The sequence below is a fragment of the Pleurodeles waltl genome, chromosome 4_2, assembly GCF_031143425.1.
Source record: "Pleurodeles waltl isolate 20211129_DDA chromosome 4_2, aPleWal1.hap1.20221129, whole genome shotgun sequence".
NCBI classification, from domain to species: domain Eukaryota; kingdom Metazoa; phylum Chordata; class Amphibia; order Caudata; family Salamandridae; genus Pleurodeles; species Pleurodeles waltl.
The window spans coordinates 450139999-450159091 of NC_090443.1; the positions used below are offsets into that span (position 1 = coordinate 450139999).

Consider the following 19093-nt stretch of genomic DNA (forward strand, 5'->3'; position numbering starts at 1 on the left):
GATGAACTAGCCCCAGAAACTCCTTTAAGGCAGCCCTCTGCCCCTTGGTATTCTCAATCCCTAGCTGAGCAATATCTTTGTTGCAAGCAGCTTGAGCAAAAATGGCAGAAAGCATACAACATTGACGATCAACAGCAGTTCAGAAGGGCCTTAAAAATGTATGATGGTCAGATCAAGATAGCAAAAAGGGATTATTTCTCTAAACAGATTGAGAGAGCTAAGAAAACGATCTTTACGATTGCTAAGCCATTCCAACAACATAAAACATTGGCTAGAGAAATTCCCCCTTCACAAATTTTATGTAATCAAATTTCCTCGTTCTTTGAGGATAAAATTCTAAACATTCAACGTATATCCAGTTCCACACTTCTAGGAAAAACTGGGTCAGAGAAGGTGAATTCTTCAACCAAGGCTTCTCTATTAACTTTAAAAAAAATTAGGGGGGTCATTCCAACCTCGGCGGTAAAAGGCGCTTACCGCCGGTCAGAAGACCGCCATAACACCGCCGCGGCCGCGGTAAACCGCCACGGTCATTCTGACCCGCAACTGGCAAACCGGCAAAAACCCGACATCCACAAAAGTCCGCCACACCAAAGGTCAGCGAAAAACTGGCGATGACCAAACCTCCACCGTCACGCCAACAGAAATACGCCCATGCCATTCCGACCCACGAATCCACGCGGCGGTCTTTCAACCGCGGTATTCCATTGGCGGTACACACCGCCGCGCTCAAAATACACACACCCTTACAAAACACAACCACATTGGACAATTTGAAATACACACACAACACTCCCACACACCCAATACAATATAAAACACACACCCACATCACCCACAAACCCTTGCGACCACAATAGCGACTGATGGACAGAGAGAGACAGCACTGCTTAGAGTAGACCATCACACAGAGGCAATTCACAACATCACCAACACAATTACCACGCACAAAACACCATACACCACACTCTACAACACATACAACATCCCTCACCTCATCCACACCACCCCATGGCACCCCAAAGACACCCCAGGTTCTCTGACGCAGAACTCAGGGTCATGGTGGAGGAAATAGTTCATGTAGAGCCCCAGCTCTTCGGGGTACAGGTGCAGCACACCACAATTGCTAGGAAGATGGAGCTATGGCAAAGGATAGTCAACAGGGTCAACGCTGTGGGACAGCATCCATGCAATCGGGATGACATCAGGAAGCAGTGGAACAACCTACGGGGGAAGGTGCGTTCCATGGTATCAAGGCACAACATTGCGGTGCAGAAGACTGGCGGCGGACCCCCACCTACTCCCCCAGAATTTACAGCATGGGAGGAGGAAGTCTTGCACATCCTGCATCCTGAAGGCCTCGCAGGAGTATCTGGAGGAATGGACTCTGGTAAGTCTAATCTTAACTACTTCTTCCCACCCCCTCCCCACCTGCATCCTAAATCATACCCCCACCCTCACACCCACCCCCATCACACCAACTCCTTGCAAATGGCTCACCATCACAAACCACCCATCCCAACACCAAGCCCTGCATGCGATCACAAAGCATGGACACCCATCACCAAAGCATGCCCACTGCACACACACATCACCTCCACAAGCCACCCTCACAAAAGCCCCCACAAGGGAATGCCTGCACTTGGGTACACGGCCACCCACCCATTACATGAAATGCCACACACAGAAGCAATAACCATACCATTATACCCCTGCAGGACCCGAACGCCACCACACCACCACGGAGGGTCCAGAGATGTCCATCCCACCCCCAGAAGAGGCCCCCAGTGATGACAGCAGCTCTGTCTCCCTGGACCCAGATGACCAGCCCGGCCCATCGGGGACCTCGGGACAGTCGGTTCCCCACAGACAGCCACAGGCTACAGCAGACCTAACCCCCTCTGGGAACACCAGCACAGCTCCCACCCAGCGGGCCCATGCCTCTGTCTCCAGGACACGTCAATCAGCGGTGTGTCCGCCACTACAGGGCACCCAGGTTGACCCACCACCCCAACAACAACAGAGACCTGGGGGCAGTGGTAGTGGGCACACCGTCCAGGGGACAGAGGCCCAGGAACACAGGGGAACTGGGAGGGCTGCCGATTAGGGGGGGGGACAGGCCCAGGGAACCCACTCTCCAAGAGGCCCTCTCCTCCATCATGGGAGTATACCACCACTCCCAGGAGACGATGGCTACGGTACTGGGCAGGTTCCAGGAGATCCAGGCACTGCAGGAGGTACAGTACATGGGGTTCAGAGAGGAACTGGGGAACATTAGTTCCGCAATGGGGACCATCGTTGTGGCCCTTAACCAGATAGTCACCACATTGCGGGACCATGTGGCACCCCAAAGGGCCCCTGTCACTAGCCTAGACCAGGAACAGCCTACCACCTCCGCCGGCGCTAGTGGACAGGAGGCCCCCACACAACAACAGGCCACCAGAACCCCACCTCCTGCAGAAGAAGAACCACCCCGCAAGCAGAAAATGAGATCTCACAAGAAGACAGAGTAGGATGCCAAGACCCCCGCCAGCATAAGATACCCCCTGATGTCATCCCACTGTCCCACATTGTCACCCTGTCCAACCTCAAACTGCCCCTGCTCCATCCTTCCACAGGCATGTGGACAATGCACCTGTGAGACTGAGAACTGGACTCTGCCATGGACATTACTCCACCCCCACCCATCACCGTTTTACAATCATGTACCTAAATGTAGCACTTTAATTAAATCACTTATTACACTCAAATAATCTGGAGTCTGCTTGTATTCATAACAAATGTATTCCACATAACGGTGCAAAAATGTTCAGTTACATTGTGATGACAACATACCACTGTCATACAGCTGTAGTCCGTGGGCAAACAAAGCAGAAGTCACGCAGTGAGGCATACAGCTCTGAAAAGGGAAGGTAAAGTCACAAATCAGTGAACAGGAACTGGGTGGAAACACCAACAGTAGAGAGGCAGGAGGCTGTAAGTAAAAGTAAAATGGGGTGGTTGATTCTTACCTGTGTGCTACTGAAAATACTGTTGTATCACTGTGTCCCTGGTGTCTGTGTCGTCCCCTTCCTCCTCTTCACTCTCCACAGGCTCCACAGCTGCTACAACACGACCATCCGGGCCATCCTCCTGCAGAAAAGGCACCTGGCGTCGCAAAGCCAGATTGTGAAGCATACAGCAGGCCACGATGATCTGGCACACCTTCTTTGGTGAGTACATTAGGGATCCACCTGTCATATGTAGGCACCTGAACCTGGCCTTCAGGAGCCCGAAGGTTCTTTCTATGATCCTCCTAGTTCGCCCATGGGCCTCATTGTACCGTTCCTCTGCCCTGGTCCGGGGATTCCTCACTGGGGTCAATAGCCAGGAGAGGTTGGGGTAACCAGAGTCCCCCAATAGCCACACACAATGTCTCTGTAGCTGTTCCATCACATACGAGATGCTGCTATTTCGCATGATATACGAGTCATGCACTGACCCAGGGAACTTGGCATTTACATGGGCGATGTACTGGTCTGCCAAACAGACCACCTGGACATTCATCGAATGATAACTTTTTCTGTTCCTGTACACCTGCTCACTTTCTCTGGGGGGAACCAAAGCCACATGGGTCCCATCAATGGCACCAATTATGTTGGGGATATGTCCAAGGGCATAGAAATCACCCTTCACTGTAGCCAAATCGCCCACCTCAGGGAAAACAATGTAGCTCCGCATGTATTTCATCCGGGCAGACAACACTCTGGACAAAACCTTAGAAAACATAGGCTGAGACATCCCTGATGATATGGCCACTGTTGTTTGGAATGATCCACTTGCCAAAAAATGGAGTACTGACAGAACCTGCACCACAGGGGGAATCCCTGTGGGTTGGCGGATGGGGGACATCAGGTCTGGCTCCAGCTGGGCACACAGTTCATGTATAGTGGCTCTGTCAAGCCTGTATGTCAGTATGATATGTCGTTCTTCCATTGTCGACAGGTCCACCAGCGGTCTGTACACGGGAGGATTCATCCTTCTCCTAGCAAGTCCCAGCGGACGGTGCCTAGGAAGGACAACATGGAGCAGAGTCAAGCAACCCACAGGTACGTTCACACAGCTTGCACAGTACACGATTCGCTATGCATTGAATGGCCTGTATGAGTGGCAATGCAAGGCTTAGGCCTGTGTGACGCAGTAGAAATTAAGCCATGTGGGCCCTTGAAATGGCGGCTGCCTGACCTGTGAAGTGTGACAATGGGATGTGAGGTCAATGCGCTGGCGTGGCACACCGTGGCGGTAGGCGGTCGAAGACAGCGGTGCTAAGCCGCATTGGTTAACATTAAACCCTATGGGTTTCAGGAGCCAATGACGATGTGCGCCGGCGGTCCCGGTACGCACCGCCGCGGTACGCACCGCCACGGGCGTGACCGCCATTTTCTAACTGCTTAATAACTCAAGACCTGATCATCCACAGGAGAGGACCTATACTGCAAGTGCTGCTGTGACCTCGGTCTGGGAGATACAATGGCTGCTGAGACTGGGGAAAGGGCCCCTGCCTTCACATCTGAGGAATTGGAGAAACTTGTTGATGGGGTCCTCCCCCAGTATGCGCTACTCTACGGTCGTCCAGACCTACAGGTTAGTACACAGGGAGTACGTAGTATGGGCTATGCCTGTGTTGAGTGGGGTGGATGTAAGATGGTGGGGAGGTGAGCGAATGAGGAGTGCAACGCACAACAGATGAGAGCATGTGCCACATGGCAAGGTTGGGGAGGAGGGGCCACTCACATCGACCATGCAGAAAAGTGATGATATTTCCTTTCCCACCCTATACATGTCACATAGGTCAGAGCCCATCAGAAGATCTAAATTTGGCGTGCCATCGCTAAGGACATCTGGGGAGGAGGGCTGTGGCTATCTCTAGGCCAGGGCGCTTTCTGTAGGCTAGGCCCCTCCGTTAGGCATGGCCCTGTGCCCCCGCCCCCCACCTCTGTAGGGTGCTATGTACAGCTATCCATGGTCCGGCCTCACCTATGTGTGCATTTGTCGTCCATAGACCTGTAGGCCAAGTCACAATAATTGAGTAGTGTACCCCGAGTGCGCGGCGTAGTGCTGGGGGCTTCTGTGTCTGTCCTCTCCGACAATGGTGTTGCCAATGCATGCACTCAACCTGTCTTTATTTCTCCCCCCCCCCCCATTTTCTCTGTCTTCCTGTTCATGTGTGCATTAGCATCATCAGGCGGAGGAGAAGTGGCATCGGCGCACGAGGGAGCTGCATCTCACATGGCCCCGGAGGGCCATGCAACGGACTCAGAGTACACCAGTGAGACGGAGGGTGAGGGGGGCTCCACAACGGGGACCCGTGGAGACGTCAGCGACACCGACACGTCCTCGGAAGGGAGCTCCCTTGCGGTGGCGGCATCATCCGTGCCCACCGCCACAACAGGTACAGCCGCCACCCAGCGCACCAGCTCCGCCCTCCCAGCAGCCCCTCGGCGTTCGGCCCGTGCCCGCTCGGCCAGGAAGCCGGCCATCTCCTTCACCCCAGGCACCTCAGGCCCTGCCCCAGTTACCCCTGCTGCCCTCAGTGAGGAGGTCATTGACCTCCTGAGGACCATCATTGTTGGGCAGTCTACCCTTTTGAATGCCATCCAGGGTGTAGAAAGGGAGGTGCATTGGAGCAATGCATACCTGGAGGGCATTCATTCGGGTCAGGCTGCCCATCAGCGATCGTTCAACGCTCTGGCCTCAGCACTGACGGCAGCCATTGTCACTGTCTCCAGCCTCCCTCTTCAAACTCCCTCCACCCAGTCCCAGTCCCCTGTTCCTCTGCCTATCCCATCCACACCATCAGACCAGCCTGCACACACCTCAACACCCAAGGGCAGCTCATCCAGACATAAGCACCACAGATCACACAAGCATTCACCCAAGCAACATCCAGATGCAGACATGCCAACAGTCACTACCACCTCTGTGTCCCCCACCTCCTCTTCTCCCTCCTCCCTCCCTGTGATGTCTCCACTCACACCTGCATGCACACCCCCATCAGCCAGGACGTCCATCACCCGCACACCCTCCAGACCAGTCCGCACACGTGCAGTCACCACCCCCACTGCCATTTACACGTCCCCTGTGTCCTCTCCCACTGTGTCCGTCACCCCCTCTTCCAAACCACACAAACGCAGGCAGCCACCCACCCAACAGCCATCCACCTCACGACAGCCTCCGTCACAAGCACCTGCACCCAAAGACAGCACACTTGACTCTCCTACAACCACATCCTCTTCCTCCACACCCATACCCACTACACCTACTCGTCCCTGTCTTTCCAAATTGATTTTCCTTTCCAGCCTTGACCTCTTTCCAACAACTGACCCACCCCCTCCATCTCGTAAGAGTCCAAAATGCACCTTAGCCACCACCAGCCCTGCATCTACTAGGACCATAGTTCAGGGCTATTGGAGTCCACCAGCTCCTAGGGCAGGAACATCGGCCAGCAGCAAGGGGACAGCCAGCCCACCCCCTGGGAAGAGGACCAAAAAAGCGAAGGGCAGGCACGACAAGCCTGAGACGGCTGCCACCAAGGACAGTAGCCTTTCCCAGTCACCTGGCACATCAACAAAGGGAGGCAAGGGCCCCAGAGATTCAGCGAAGGAGGGCAAGGGCAGCAGGGCGGACAAGTCAGGCAGCAGGCGAGCTGACCAGGAGGGCCCCACCAGCCCCATTCCGGGTGTGACGGAGGACACCCACGGGCCCAGGACTCCATCACAGGAGGGCGACTGAGCGGGAAGTATTGGCCAGGTCTGGTTCCCTAGAAACACAAGACAAGCAGCGCTGAACAGGGCCCCGCCGTGACAAGCAGCGCTGAACAGGGCCCCGCCGTGACAAGCACAGGGCGCGCTCCGCTGGGCCCCTCCGTGACAAGCACAGGGCGCGCTCCGCTGGGCCCTTCCTCTCAAGCACCGCTCCGCTGGGCCCTTCCTCTCAAGCACCGCTCCGCTGGGCCCTTCCTCTCAAGCACCGCTCCGCTGGGCCCTTCCTCTCAAGCACCGCTCCGCTGGGCCCTTCCTCTCAAGCACCGCTCCGCTGGGCCCTTCCTCTCAAGCACCGCTCCGCTGGGCCCTTCCTCTCAAGCACCGCTCCGCTGGGCCCTTCCTCTCAAGCACCGCTCCGCTGGGCCCTTCCTCTCAAGCACCGCTCCGCTGGGCCCTTCCTCTCAAGCACCGCTCCGCTGGGCCCTTCCTCTCAAGCACCGCTCCGCTGGGCACCGCCGTCTCTGAACCGCTCCGCTGGGCACCGCCGTCTCTGAACCGCTCCGCTGGGCACCGCCGTCTCTGAACCGCTCCGCTGGGCCCTTCCTGTCAAGCACCGCTCCGCTGGGCACCGCCATCTCTGAACTGCTCTGCTGGGCCCTTCATCTCATGCACCGCTGGCCCATTGGCAGTGCCGGTTCTGTGTCGAGCAGGGCTTCACGAAGCACTCTGGCCACCATGCCTCCTCCATGACCAGTGGAGTCTGTAATCCACCTGATGGACTGTGGCTTTGCACTCCCCAGGATGGTACAGTGGCCATGGAGGCCCCTCGTGGATCTGGGGTCGTAGACTCATGTGGCTGAGGTGCCCCTCCTTCCTTTCCCCCTGAGGTGCCTGTAGTTTTATCATCTGATGCCCCAGCAGTGTTCTCTCCAATGGTATCTGGTCTCGTGTGTGGGCTTTGCCCATGTGTTTGTGCACATTGGCCCACGAACGATGGAACTTTGGCAAAATGTGCAGGACTTATAGCCTATGTATATATTTTTAACTATGTTCTTTATTTCATATGTATATTTCATATTTCACATTACTTCATTTGAGCTATAATATACTTCTATTTTAATGATCATTTTATTTTGTCTTTGCATTATTCCGGGGGGTTTGGGGGTGTCACTCTGACTTGTTGCTCTGCATTGGTGAGTAGGTATTTGGGGTGGGGGGGGGGGTGTATCGCGTATGTGTGTGCCCGTGACCTTTCCTCCTCCCCCCTCCCCTGTGTCGTAGGTGCAGTACTCACCGTTGTCGTCTGCGCTGGCGTTCGTGCTCCTTGTAGAAGAGCAGGTAGACAAATAGCTGGTAGGATGTTTAATTCGGGTTCCATGCTGTCCAGATTCCTTGTGGAGTGTGTAGAGGTGAGCGTTTTCCCGTTCGTAGTCTGATTCCGCCGTGTTTTTATCGGCGGGGCTCCCGCCCCGGAAAAGGTGGCGGATTGGTGAGTTGTGATAGGGTGGCCGGTACATTGTCTGCCGCCTGCCTGTTGGCGGTGACCGCCACGCCGTTTGTTTGTCACGCTGTGGCGGTCGGAGTGTTAAAGTGGCGGGCTGTGTTGGCGGTTCCCGCCAGGGTCAGAATTCCATTTTTTTGACCGCCTGCCTGTTGGCGGGTTGGCCGCCGCTTTATCACCGACCGCCAGGGTTGGAATGACCCCCTTAGTCTGGCTCAGTCTCGCCAAGCAATTTTGTCCCGCAAATTGAGTTCTCCTTTGGATCCCTGCCCAGTATTTATCCTTCATGAAGTTATGGATATCGTCAAATCCAGTAATCAATGAGAATTTAAACAGGTTCCTCTCCGCAGCTAATGACCTAGTAGACTGGAAATCTGCAGTTGCTAAACCTCTGCAGAAAAACAGGTAATAGACCCCTCCACCCACTCAAACCTGCATCCCATTTCTTTACTTCCTGCCCTAGGCAAAATTATTGAAAAACTTGTAAACAGCCGATTGACAGCGTTTCTGGGATAGGCTAATATCCTCCATCCTCGTCAGCCTGGCTTTCGTCCCATACACTTTACAGAGTCAACTCTACTGGAAGTTGCAGATACTCTAGAGTTTACTTTAGATGCTGGTAAGAATGCAGCTTTGATTTTACTAGATCTACCGGCTGCATTCGATACAGTCTTCCATGACATCCTACTGCAACGCATTAAGAACTGTGGCATCTCCCATCGTGCCTGGGCTTGACTCAAATTGTTTCTTTCAGATCTCAATCAAGCAGTTGTGCTAGGTCCTTTTTCATCTGGCGAAAAGACAGTCACTTCAGGAGTCTCTCAGGGCTCATCTTTGAGCCCTGTTTTATTTAATATTTACACTGCCCCATTACTTTCGCTGATTACTTAATTTGGGATCGAAACTATATCATACGCTGATAATAACCAGCTGATATTATTCCTGGATAAAGCATCCACTGGTTCTTAATCTAACCTCATACGTTGTCTAAGTGAAGTTATCTGCTGGATGCAATATAACCATCTAAAATGTAATACCAAAAAGTTAGAGATCATGCTACTTGGGAAGGACAATTCCTTTAATCCTCAACTATGCTGGCCAATTTCCACTCCTCCACCTCCGGCCACGGTTGAAGTTGTAAAAAACGTAGGAATAAAATTTGATGCCCTGCTGTCTTTTCACCCACAAGCCCTTGCAGTGGCAGGAATGTGCTTCAATTCAATGAAATCTTTGAACAAAAATTGATTACCTTCCTCTATCAGCAAGAAAGACTTTGGCTGTTGCAATTATAATGTCCAGACTTGATTATTGCAACAACCTGTGTGCTGGGTCCACTAAATAAACCATCCAGAAATTGCAGGTGGTCCAACACGCTGCAGCCAGGCTTGTGTTAAAACTATCTCGACGTGCATCAGCTTCAGCTGCTCTTAAAGTCCTTCATTTGCTGACTGTTTACAAGATTGTCCTCTTTAACATTTTGCTGTTTACATTTAGAGCTTATAGAGTGCAAGGTCCAAAATACCTAACTGCAAGATTTACAAGACTTACTCATTATGTCACTAATCGTACCTTAAGATCTTCATTGGCCAATCTTCTTAAACTTCCTCTGTCCAGACTCAAGACCATAGAAGGCAAATCTTTTGCTGTTTTAGGTTCCAAAACCTGGAACCAACACCACAGATATTTTTGATTTATTGATCCTGAAATAATTTTCAGACAACAGCTAAAGACCTGGATTTTTACCGTCCTTGATGCTCTTTGCCAATCACTTATTCAATAACTCTATTCCCTCTAGACAGGTCTTTCATAAGCTGTATACTCCCCACTCAGAGCCAGGATGCTCACTTGGGAGTGAAAGGTGTGTTTTGCAATTCAATTAAGTTCAATAATTCCAGTCAGCAGATTTTCATCCAACACCACACAGTTCCACACAACACTGTTCCACTCCACCCAGTACCATTCAGCACCACATAATTCAGCAACACACCACATAATTCAACTCAACAACACATTTACACAACACACCACATACATCCAATCTACACCAGAGAATACCATAGCATGCCTATGCAAGATCTACTGGCTTTGTCAATGTTTTTTTAGCCATATTGTACAGCACCGTTGACTTTAGTGCAGCATGGCTGAAAGTAAAAAGGTAAAAAGGTAAAAAGCAATATGACATGGTAAACGCTGGCTGTGTTATAGAGCTTTTTTTCTTGACTTTCAAACATGTTGCAACATGGCTAAGATGGCTAAGAAACATTGGCAACGTCAATAGATCTCAGGTGAGATCCACCCCACTTCAATCCAATCCACCCCACCCCAGTTCTATCACTACAATCAACCCACCCCAATCCAGCCTAATTCATTGCTTTATTGCATGAGAGTGTGTGTTTGACATTCACAGCATGTTTTTTCGTCACCTTTGTGTGCAGTGTTTATGTTTGATTGCAGAGGCACTTCTTTTTCACCACTGTCTTTTATCTTCCCTTTAGGCCGCCCATAGAACAAAATGTTCAGGTAGGCCATCCACCTACTCACCTTATTTTTATAGGCATGCTTCCATGCCCCTTTGCTGATAGGAATTCCTGACGAAGGCCCCTGACTTTCCAGCTCATTGTGTGGGCAGAAACATGTTGGTCCCTCATTTTTAGACTCTATGAGTCATCATTCTCAACCGAGTCCTTACCATAGTTTTTACTCTTACCTAAAAACACCTTTATTAAACTACTTCGACTTGAAATAGGTGATTTGTAAGATCATTTTATTTCATTTCTTATCTGGACCCCTGTAATATCCAGTCAGATTTAATCTCAGCACTCCTTCGGCAGTTCTTTTAACAACGAGGTTGAGTCCGCCCAGGTAGTATCATCTTACCTGGGTGGGGCTAGGTGGTCAAATGATGAAGCATGACACTATAATGTGTGTGAGACCCCCTAGTCCGTAAAGTGAACTCCCTCCTAAAGAGACAGCCACTTCTTACACTCCTCTCAAACTGATAAAGATATGCTTAATTAGAGCCTTGTATGCTGGACACAATAGTCCAGTCCCCTCCAGTTACACAATAAAGCCCCCCCCACACCTCTAGTGTTTTGATAAATCACCCCACTCTAGTCCACCCTAATCAAATCCACCTCACCCCATTTCATTCCGCCCCACTCAAATCCACCCCACCCCACTCTAATCCAATCCACCACATCCACTCTAATCCATCCCACTCAATCCACCACTCAATCCATCCCACTCTACCCCTTTCCAGTCCACCCCACTCTACTCCAATCCACTCCACTACCTCACTCCACTTCACTTCAACCCTCTTCACCCTATACTATCCCACTTCACTCCACTATACGTTACTCCACAACACTCTGTGTCACTGAACCACTGAACTCTCCTCTATACAGTTCTGCAACACCCTACTCCCCCTATTCCACTCTATGACACTCTAGTCACACCAACAAATCCACTCTACAACACTCCTCGCCACCAACTTTTAGCCATGATGAACAGAAACCACACTGGTGTACAGCATGGTAAAAAGACATTGCCAAAGCTGATAGCTCTTGTGTAGACAAGGCCTATTGGCTTTGCCAATGTTTCTTTTATTTGCTGTGATTTCAAAGACAGAGGGAAGTGCCATTCAATGTCTTTTGACAAACTGCTGCTTATTTAACATGACGACTGGTTATTACTTTTCCTTTCATTGATCAAAATGTGAGTAGATTTTGTAACGTGAACCGAGTTACAATCTTTCTGGGGTACAGGTATATGAAAGGAAACGCTGCAGGATGTCAAATGTTACGTAAGACAACACAATATTTAAATACTTGTAAATGAACTTCAGAAATATTTAAAACCATACCAGTGGCAAGAAAAGTTAAAACGGGGCACATTGGACCAGATCTACTAAGCAGTTTAACAGTCACAATATACTAATCCCATTTTAGGAGTCTGAAATTTTTTACCACTCCTAAAGTGGAATTTAGACCCAATACTGAGTTGGTATTTGGATGGGGCGTATTGTAGGTGTACCTTCCAAATACCAAATTGGTGTGTTATGTACCAGTGTCTTGTGATAGAAATCTGGTCTCAAATCATTGAAAAATAACTGACTTCGGAGATGAGGTGGCAATGCACTCGCGAAAGGAAAGGGATCCCTTTGTTACCCATTTCCCTTTGTGAATTAAAAAAAGTATATTGGGGAGTAATCGAGGGACCACTTCCAACTCTCCATCAAACTTTTGAAAAAAGTAAACTTTTGTTTTTAAACACAACCTTTTTTCCTCTAAGCAAAACGGCCTGCAATAAAAACAAAAGCTTATTTTATTAAAAAGCGATCGGTAGGGTGGTCTACTGACTAACAGGCTACCATACCTATGATGGTCAGGTGCATAAAATAGGGCTCCACAGCCCCTACTGTGCAGGGGTGGCCTCAGGCTTTCCCTCACTGTGGGGTTCCTTCTGCAAGTTCAAAGTTGGCTCAATCATATGTTCTAAAAGCCTGTGTCAAGCTGACACAATTGAAAGAAGGCACCAATGATAGGAAAAACTAACTGATAGTCTTTCTTCAAGTGGTTCAAATGCAGAAGCGGTGCCGAACCCAGGACTCATGATGAACGGCATCTCTGTAGTCTGCCTTATTGTCATAGTTGGTGGGTTTCACACCTGCTGTAGGGAGTAGCATAGGGCCTAAAGTACAAAGAATAATGTAAATAAACAGGTATCATTGAGTTTAGTATGGTTTACACCCAACTGTAAATGTCAAGGGACATCCAGTCTGTGTTTTGCAATATGTGAATGGTCAGTATTATAATTGTGACTGTTGTGGCTGGTGGATGCAGGATATTCATAACCATCTCCTCAATCTCCTCCATCCGTTTCATAACCTGCCTGTAAAACACTATCCCTAGGTCCATATATTTGGGAGAAAATAAAAAAGCAGCTATTTGGTTTGTTCTAAAGACTGTGGAGGTTGTGAGATGGAGAGGTTCAGAAATAGAGGTTTGTGGGCATTGAAAAGTCACACAACATGGTTGAAAAATTGTGATAGGGAAAATGGAGGCATTAAATTAGTTGGTTGCTCTTTTGAACTGATACGTTAGATTTCTAAAACTCCAAAAGGTTTTGGTCTAACAGATCAAGGTGCCTTCTCGACCAAGCAGGTGTGCAATTGTCTTTGGTTGTTGGTTAGCAGATGGCAGTGGGATGGAAGCAAGGAAAAGTTAATTTCTGTAGAATTTACTTAAGCACTTTTATAAAAAGGGCTCTCTTCCCTCTTCATGTGGAAGACAAAGTTGCCATTAACATTTGTCTTTGGGGGTAGGGAGATGCTGGAGGCAGTCCTACAGTATGCACTCAGGAATGAGAATGCACAGTGTCTATGATGGGTGTGTTTGATTTTGAGGCAGCAGTCAAGCAGTCAGGATGGAGAAAGATTTTGAACCCTCTCATTGTAAATTCATAGAAATACCATAGTTATAAGTGCTTTATATGCTGGCACAAATTAATGAACATGAGCTAATGTTATTTTTGACCCCATATTTGGCTAAAATGGATATAGCATGTGGCCTAATGGTCAGAGTTTCTGACTTTGGAGCTCGGAAACCAGGTTTAAGTCTCGGCATTGGCTCAACATCCTGTGATTCTGGGCAAATCACTTAGGGAATTGAGACTGACCATTCAGCCAATTGAGTACAATTTTTGCTCTATATTTTTTCCCTCCTAACAGTTCAAAGGGAGTGGAACCTGTGGTAGAATGAGGTGTAGAGTGATAAGCAGATATTTTTCCTTTCAAAAACTGTTTAACATCAACTCCTGATGATAAAGTAGATTGGATACCTTTGAGAAAACGGTTGGCTCTTCTACAAAACCATTGGCAAAAGGGCTGTATAGAGCAACCTGAAAATGCTTAATGTTACGTCTAGAGAGAAACTTTTTTCATTTCCATGGAAACAAAATGAGTGCCACTGTCTGTTTCAATGTCTCTGGGAGTTTCCTCAATGAAGAAAACATCCTGAAGAAAAAGTAACACATTCTGAGTAGAAGCTTCTTCAAAAAAAGAAAAATAGGTCCACTTAGATAAGTAATCTGTCAAAATAATCAAGAACTTTTTGCAAGTTGGTAATAAGTTGAATGGACCAGCAAAGTCAAAAGCAACTTTATGCCATAGTTCTTCTGGTAGGGGAACTAGGAAAAGAGGAGTTTCTACAGTTCTCCAATGTTTATCAGAAATTAAGCATTGGGGACACAAGTCAATAAAAGATGACTATTCATAGAAGGCCACCAATAGTGCTCTCTCGATTTCTTACAAGTAGCTGTGATCCCCAACTGCTCTTCATGTGTAAGGTAATGAATGTATGTCTCAATAAGCTAGGAGAAATAAAACAACCATTTATAGCACATATACCATTCTCAATGGAAATGTCAGAAGAAATCTGAGCAAATGGTCTTAAAACATTGGGTAGATTCTGAATAGGAGGCCAGTCCTTTTTTACAAAATCCATAACTTTCAGTGAAATGTAATCCTGAGAAGTAGCATTAATCCAGTCTTTTTCCGTGACAATTCCCTGACTCCCAGATACAGCGTCAATCAGTTCCACAACACATTCAAAGTCATTTTTGATGTCATCACAATTGGGTGATGGTAGGCAGGAAATACAGTCTAAATGAAAGTTTTTACCCCCTTGTACATATTTGATGGAAACACGGTACTCCTGTAACTTAGGGAGTAATCGTACAAGGTAGGCAGATGCTTTACCTAGGCCATTACCATTCAATAAAAACACTAAGGGCTTATGATCAGTGTATACTTCAAAGTAGGTTCCCCACAAATAGGTTTTGAATTTCTGGACAGCCCCGACACAGGCTAATGCCTCCCTTTCTATGGTACTGTAATATTCTCCTGCTTCGAGTAAACTTTTTGAGGCAAAGGATATAGTGATTTCTTTGTACACTCTCTGTCCAAAGACAGCTCCCACACCTTTCATGCTGGCATCAACTGAGATAATGCATTTCTGTTAAGCAATGTAAGGACTTAAAGCAGGGGCATTTACTACAAGTTCTTTAATACTGTTAAATTATGGTTATACTTTGGAGGGATAGGCTGGAATGAAGCGGGCATAGTAGTCGATTAAGCTTAAAAAAGATCAAGGCATCTCTAGCATTCAGGGGAGGTACCTTAAGAATGGCTTAAACATGACAAAACATAGGTTTGATACCATTGGTTGTTATGTTACAGCCAATATAATCAATTTGTTAGACTAAAAACTTACACTTTTCAGGTGTAGCAGTATTACTTCTAGAGTTTAAAATATTGAGAACATTTTCTAGGTCTAGGAGATGTTCCTCTTTAGTTTTGTAAAAATGAGGATGTCATCCTGGAAAGTTTGGATATTACCTACATCCTTGAATAGGATATCCATAACCTTCTGAAAAACACTTGCAGCCGAAGCAAGACCACAAGGTACCCTTAAATATTTATACGCCCCAAAAGGCATCATAAAGGTAGTAAGTTCCCTGACTTCTCTAATGTTAATCAGCATCTCCTGAAAGTGTGTCAATCAATAAGTATGTTATTGTTGAGTGACCTCAAATCAGAGATGGAGTTCCCTAGTATTTGTTTTCTTTGCAAGAACAATAGGTGAGACCGAGTCTAAGGAGTAGGTAGGCATAGTTATGCCCTCGTCATTAATTTTGGTTAAAAGTTTCTTGAGTTTGGTATGAACAATGATGGGAACCGTTCTCAACTTGTTTACCATGGATATCGCGTTGCTTTTCAATCTAAGTTTGTCTTCAAATACCTGAACAGTTCCAATTACATTCTTGAAAACCTTAGTAATTTGGAAATCATACGAAGCAAAATGTCAAAGTCAGCATCAATAGAAAGAATGGGCATTTTAACTAATACATAGGCATTTTTGTGACCAGGTTTTAAATAAATATCCAGCCTGGCTAGATCCATCAAAACAATCAAACCTTTGCCCTTTAAGGCCACATACACCTTTGTGCAAATGCTTCTTCCCAAGATGCACAGTAAAGGATGAGAGAAACCTAGTAGATCAATATCTTTATTACCAAAGGTTTTTAGACAGATATCTGGGGCTTCTAGTTTAACATTAGCAGGCCATAAGTGTAAGAAACAAGCCTCTGTCTAGCTTGGTTACCCTCCACTTTTGGCATGGTTGTCAGTGTGTTTGATTGTGTAAATTTCCAGGTGATAGTATAACCCACTCAGAAAATCAATGTTATCAAAGTTTGATCCTATTGAAATCAAGCTTGAAGTACTTTCATCATTCTTTTCAAGAAAGTCCATTTATTTATAATATCAAAGCTTGAATGTCGTAGCATTGCACATGAGAAGTCTTGAAGCTTAGAAATGAAGACATAGGAATAGAAGTCTTTGACATATAGTAGAGAACAGCCAATATGTGTTTCACCCCTTTTGTTTGTTTGGTTAACCCGGGGCTTTTTCAAGGCTAAAATGAAGTAGTCATAGATTCAATTATAATGAGCTATAGAAAAAGTATAAGAAAAAGAAAGTAAACTAAGAATCAATTCCTTAGCCAAAACATACAAAAGCAAGAAGAGAGGAAGGTAAGTAGGTAGATAACAAATCCCAATAGAGTCCACCTCTGTGACATATTAGTTGGAATCAGAGTGTCCAAAAAAGGAAGAATGCATACTTATAAGTAAATGACCACTGAAACCAGGACCCGAATAAACTAAGAAGAAAATTGAGGGAAAAATGAAAGGAAAAAGTGAATACTTATCACTGGGATTAGCATGTTTAGTGACAAATAGAAAATAAGAAGTAAGTGTAAATTACAAGTGAAACTGCACTTTAGGCCAGGACATACCAAAAAGACACGTTCTCGGTGGAACTTCTATATTTCCATTGGTACAATCAGTCTGAATAAAATTATAAGGATGTAAGTACAAACGCAACGCATTTTTAGCCTTTGAATATAAATAATTTTCAATCTATTGTATTAATCAATATGTAATTCAGGCAAAACAAAATAACATTAGTTTCACTAAAAGCAAGGTATATGTTTGGGCTTTCCAATATCCTCATTAATGTAACCCAAAAATAATAAATAACATTCTTAACTAATTTGGAAGAAAGAATGAAGACAAGATAAAATACAAAATATAATGTCCTAATATAGTACCAAAAATCCCTTAGGGAAAAAATATATATAAAGGAGCAGCATAATTCAGTGTACATAAGTACTTGACATTATAGTAAAACAGTTAACATTGTGGTGACACATAAATAGTGCTCTGTGAACTCGACGTGAATGCCAAACTAAAAAAGTTATGTTTTAAGCAACTAGAAAAGGTTTAAGTATGTCGATGGAAAGCCTGTCCTGTTGTAGGTATGTAGAAACAAATGTAAGTGGGTCATATGACATCTTATGTACATTGCTACCGAAGTTACACTTACCGAGGTAACAACGTTACGATGAGAGGTCTATTTCAGCCGGCGTGGCGTTTTAGTCTGACGCCATTTTGGAATAGGAGTTATTTGACAAAGTCCTTCGTCTCTATTTACATACACTCAGGACAGAATAGTCCTTTTTCTTATATAACGATCCCAGTGGGAGCGGTAAAATAGGTGAAAAAACGGTGGCCATTTCTGAGTGTGCAAATTAAATACGAAGGGAAACCTCAAGTGTTAGATCCCACATCGTTGTATTTTGGAACATAGAAATTTACATGAAATTCGCACTTATTAAAATCCTGACAAAAACAGAGACATGTTAGAAATACATCAAACCTTTTTGATTGTGCAGGTTTAAATATGAGAAAGACTGCTATACTGGATTATATATCGCTATTATTAATTACATAACGATTTGCATGATTCCACTTATTTGTAATGCTAACGAGGACAAAATGCCTTGTTGGAAAAAACGTCAGCCCTCTTGAAATGGTCATTGTGATTGAAAAGAAAGTATTGAATTATATCATATTTATGATGGCTTTAATCGAAAAGTAATCATAAAAATTCATGGGTTATTGCAAATTGCTGGCTCAAACATTGAAAGTCCTAAAAAAATTGATTAAAAAGTGGAAATCATAACCAGAAATAGACAAGCTTGCTAGATTTGAGAAAGTATAATTGAAAGTAAATATGTTAAGCTTGAGTGAACAAGGTCTTTGAAAATATATCTTATTCTTAGATATATAGATTTGATGTTTCAGTCTCCAGTCAAGTTTTTGAACCTGGATAGTATTCCTTATTGTGTATAGTAATGAAGGTCAAAGTAGGCAATAGTGCCATTCCGGATCTTTATTAAGTCCTTGACGGACTGTGTCATAACGAATGATAAGTTTGCTTTCAATTTGTCGTAGTTTAAGTACGAGGTTGCCTCTCCTGGGATGTGTTCTGAGTCTGACCAGTCCACAGAAAGTAAAAGATCTTCTCTCAGGGTGACATTTGACAAAGTGTTCAACTAAAGGAAGTCTAGTGTCACTTTTTTGTATGTTGTGATAATGTTCTTGTATACTTGTTTGGAGAGCTCTAGTGCTACTGCCAATATAGACTTTGTAACAAGGACAGTTAATGAGATCAACTGTGTTAGTGCTTTTGCAGTTGATAAATTCCCTTATCTTGAATTGTTGATCATTAACAGTAATATTTTTAGAATTGGATAGTCCAAGTTTACAAATAGAATAGTTGGTACATGTGTAGAAACCACTCGGATGTCTCATATGATGTTGAATAGAAGTTACTTCCTGGTAAAACGAGGAACCAGGAAACTCATCTGGGGAGTTGACGAAATGTGTTGAGAAATGGAAGGATTTTTGTTTAATAGATACCAGTGTTTGTACAATAGTTTACGAA

General features: G+C 45.9%; 1 long non-coding RNA gene across 1 annotated transcript in view; it reads right to left on the reverse strand.

The window, feature by feature from the left end:
* Positions 1 to 17748, reverse strand: part of LOC138294159 (uncharacterized) — a 94004-nt gene extending 76256 nt beyond the window's left edge. Inside the window, exon 1 of the long non-coding RNA XR_011203230.1 lies at positions 17690 to 17748. This is a non-coding gene — a long non-coding RNA (uncharacterized lncRNA). The remainder of the gene's footprint in view (positions 1 to 17689) is intronic.
* Positions 17749 to 19093: the final 1345 nt, after the last annotated feature.